Source organism: Apium graveolens, chromosome 4 (genome assembly GCF_009905375.1).
Source record: "Apium graveolens cultivar Ventura chromosome 4, ASM990537v1, whole genome shotgun sequence".
NCBI lineage: Eukaryota > Viridiplantae > Streptophyta > Magnoliopsida > Apiales > Apiaceae > Apium > Apium graveolens.
This window is the reverse complement of record NC_133650.1, coordinates 257,012,794-257,017,622: the sequence shown is the minus strand read 5'-3', so window position 1 is coordinate 257,017,622 and position 4,829 is coordinate 257,012,794.

The following is a 4,829-nucleotide window of genomic DNA, read 5'->3' as shown; positions in this document are numbered from 1 at the left end:
ATTCAACCCGGTTTTGATCTTAAATCCTCCTGAATTGATTTCTAAAACTGTTTTTGATTATTTAATTATTAGTTTTAATTTTTCAAATTTAGAAAAATAGTTTTAAAATTCTAAAAATTAATTAAAAATTCGATTTAAATTCTGAATGTTAGATATAAATACAACACAGAGGGGGGGATGAATGTGTTTTGGCTTAAATGTTTACTTTTTGATCGACTTTGGCTTTAGCAGTTGGTTGTTATCAATGATTTGGTAGAATAGATGTTAAACATAAATAACAATGCAAATATGTAAAACAAAGATCTTCAAAACTCACTTAATTTTATATTAAAAATCAAGCAGTGTTTCGCTACAAAATCTCAAAGTTCTTGGTTTAGAACTTAGCTTCTTTCTTGAGAGAGAATACAAGATTTTCTATCTAGATTCTTATAGCTGACTAAGGACCAGTGTTAACTTTATAACTCAGTTAACTGTTGGTTTACATAGTGTGTAATAAGACATGCTATTAGCTTTTCTAAACTGTCACTTGTCATTTCTATTTATAGAAAAATAGATCTTCCATTTCTGGCTTAGCATATCTTTAGCATCCCGTATTCACTTTAATCTTCCTTTGTCAGTTAATCTTTACCATTAATCTTGCACATCTCGCAAGCTGCTTTTTGTAGACTTGTCAATTCAGCTGTGTGAATTGTTTGTTGATTTGCAACCTTGGATATTGAACTGTTCTGTAATTCTGTACTTTGAGAAATTTCTTCACTTCGAGATCTCCAATTAAGCTGTAGAGAACTCGACATCTTGATAGGCATGTTGGCTTGTCGATATCTCTGAAACTTCATTGTTGACTTGACTTATCGACAATTCTGAGTTCTCTAGTGAATTTTAATTTATCGATAACTCAGAGTTCTCTAATGGACTTTGGCTTATCGATAACTCAGAGTTCTCTAATGAATGTATACTTGTCGATATCTCTGAGTTCTCGAATGGGTATCTGACTTATCGATATCTCCAATAGCATTTTCTGAGTTCTCGATAGACAATTCCTGAGTTCTTGATAGGTCTTTCTGAGTTCTCGATAGGTCTTTTTGAGTTCTCGAATGACTTCTCTATAACACTAATTCTGTGACTTGTAGATATCTTGACTTAGAATGTTTTATACCAAACATAATTATTCAACTCCAAGCTTCTTCAGAATTCTTCTGAGGCATGATCTTCTTGATCTTCTTCTAGATAGAATTCTTAGGCTTGACACTATTTAGGGAAAAATGCTCCAGTCTGCTCCATTTACATTTTACAAACATTAAGTATTACAAGTATAAATTACAGATTAAGGTTACAATACAACTAATCTTAGGGTTGTCAATATGACTTAGTCTTGTTATGATACAGGCATGTCTTGCACAACAATCTCCCCCAATTTGTGAGAAGATTGCTTATCACAAATTCATGCATGTTAACAAGACTAACCCCAAGTTAAAGAATGAAAATAAAATAATACAAAAGCTGATACAACACTTGTACATTGAACATTTGACAGTTTACAATAATTAAGTAAAGACTGAGCTTTCTGATCCTTTCTCGATTATGTTCTTAATCTGTACAAGTATTTCCAATTCTTCTAGGATGGGGGTGTCAGTTAGAGCCTCTATTAGTTTCAGCAAATCTGGCTTAGGATAACTAGCTAACATCCCTATCCTGTATCTTGACAAAGAGCCAGCTTTTACATTCAGAAATTTTCCATCCTTTGATTTTCTGCTCTTGCCTGCTGCATTCAACTCTTATGATCTTCTAATATACTCATCAATGTCATGCTCATACTTTCTCCTCTTTTCAGCTAGCAAAGCTCTATACTCATCTCTCATCTCCTCTCTGTTAACCACAAACACTACCAATACTGTTCTCCATGCCTTAGTGGCTGAATCTTTACCATTCATCAAGCTTATCACCCTTTTTAGTTCAACAATTGAGAGATAATCCATTAGTCTATTTCCACGATGTTCAAAGGACCCATCACTGTAGTAGATTCTAACTTCTTTGATGTTAATAACCCAAACTCTGACCATTCTTTCAGCTAGCTGTTGGAAGTAGTTTTCATCTGAATCTACAACATTTAGAGGTTAGGAAATCATCTTGATCATATCTGTTCCAGATGGTCTTTTCACCAAATCCATGATCATTGAGAAATTCAGCTATCAGTTGTCTTCTTCTTTATCTTCTTTGTCTTCTGAGTCTTCTCTTGACCTTGGCTTCTTTTGGACCTATTACAACTATTTTGAAGTGTGTTTTATGGGGTGGCTTGAATGAAGGTACAATTTTGAGTCTTTCAGAGAAGTATGGTTGTGAGTGATTTGAGTTTTGATGAGAGAGTTTGCAGTGAACTTGTAGAAATATTTAGACTTAGAGGTTTGAGGTTGAGCAGTTTTTGACGAGGTTGAATGTGAAGGTTTAGCAATTGGTATTTGGATATTTAGGGTTTGGAGGGGTTGTGAGGTATCATTCTTTTGTCTTTGTCTACTTGCACCCCTCATTTGAGTCTCAGATCCACTTTTCTTCTCCTTCTCTTTCTCACTATCACTTTTTCCACCAATTGCCTTGCTATATTGACTTGAATTTGAGCCAGAAGGGTTTTGACCATCTTTCTTCTGCTCATCATCACCCAAGTCATCTGTGTTGATTTGAGTTTTAGGCAAATTGGCTTCAGGGTTATCAATGTATCTCCTCAGAATCTTGATCATAGCTTCATCTTCACTAGTCTTCAATTTCCTACTTTTCAGCTCAGACTCAAGCACTATTATCAGTATTCTGTTGGCCATGACACATTTTTTAGGTACTTGGAAATGTTTCAGTTGCTTGGTTGTAGAGCAGATATAATGCACCCCTTTGCTTGGATGTAGATAGGCTTCTGGGAATGCAGCTTCTTGAGCCTTCTTCAACTTTACTAGTAGCATTTTCTCTTCATTGGTGATTATCCTAACCTTGTTAATCAAAATATCCACCTCAGATGCTCTTCTAGAAATTAGATAATTGAAATTGACTTGCATACATCTATCTGTCTACACCAGAATCATTAAGATTGATCACTATTCTTTTCTCCAAAAACTGGTCCTTGACTGGGATCTGCAACACCCTGATGTAATTGGTAGTCTTTTCCTAGGTCTTTTTATAAGTGAAGAAGTTATTGTTGAGAGAGTTTCTTAGTCCAGTGAGCAAATTGTAAAACTCTTGTGTCATTCCTGGACCTTGGGCAGCCATAAAGAGCCTCTCTTGTTCTAGACCTTGTACTTGACTTTTGAGTTTTGATTGTGCTAGCCTTGCATCTATCTCCCTCTTAGTCTTGGTGACAGGCATGAGTAGGGGAGTAGGAATCTCAGGTCTTACATCTTCAGGCAATGCTGGCAGTGGTATATTGAGTTTTCCCATAATGGCTCCCAAAGCAACTGTATTATGCATTTGTAAATGCTTATGGGACTCCACTAGGGCCTGAATATCATATTGTTGACTCTCAACCAATGTGGTTAGAGCTCTGACTTGTGAAGATAAATCTGAGTTGGAAGCTTGAAGTGAAGAAATTTGATCTTGAAGTTCTTTTATTTTAGGAGTAGAGGTTTTGGTTGAGAAGGACCCAAAGTGTTCATCAACAGCTTTTCTGACACCCTCCATGAGAAGAAATGAAGGCTCATACCTAGCAGTATGCATTTGATTTAGCTTGACCCTGGTATCATTTGAATTTGTGATATGAGCTTGAACTTGATCAAACAAGGCCTTGAAAGAACTCTTCATATTTGACACTTCCTTCTCTATGGAGGCCAGATTCATCCTTGACATTTGCTCAGTGAAAAACTGGAATTTATCCTTGATGTCCTTTTGAGAAGGCACAATGTCATCCATCTTTTCCTTGATCAGCTTCCTGATTTTACCTTCATGTCCAGTCAATTTTACTTCAAAAGCCTTTCCAAAGAGATGGAAAGCCTTAAGTTGAGCTTTGTGCACATCCACGATGTCATCATAGACTTTAGGAGGAGTGAGAGATTTAACATTGCTTCCCATGATAGTTATGTACTCCCTCCTGAATCTAGCCAAAACTTCATCCATTTCTGCCACATGGTCATCAGACAACCAGGCATCTACATTGCCATCCTCTTCAGCCTCATCTACTATCTTCTCCTTTTGTTGTTCAACCTCTTCATTGAAGCATAGCAGTATAGCTTGATAGTCCTGGTTCCCCATGTCTGAAGTGAGCAATTGCTGAGAGAGATTGGCCAAGCCTGAGATTTGATCTACCAACATGTCATCAACTGTAGAAGGCTGAGCTTCCATATCTTGTAGTCATTGAGCCATGACATGTGGTTGGATGGATTGAGATGTGGATGGTTGTTGAGAAATGTCCAGATTACCACATGTGACTGAAGTCACAGTTTGACTCACAGATAAATTTGTGGTTTTGACAGTTTGTTGTTCACCACATGTAGTGGGAACCTCCATTGGAATTGGAGAGGATTTGACTGGGTTACTGTCATGTACACCAGCCTCAAACCTTTGTGCACCTTGCAGAGCACTATCACATAAATGTGATGAACTTGCCTCTCCCATAACAGGGTCATTGGCAATTGTACTCCTAGCTTCAACTGTCAAGGCAATTTCAGCTAGGGTTTTGAGGGGAGTTGTTCCTTCTAGAGGAACCTCCAATTGAATTGGAGAGGATTTAGATAGCTCTTCCTCAAGAGTACTACCCTCAAACATATTCATATGTGAAGATGATTGTGCACATGAAGGTGCAAGAGTGACCATGGGGTCTTAGTAAAACCTGATGAAACCCCCATGTTTGTGATGGT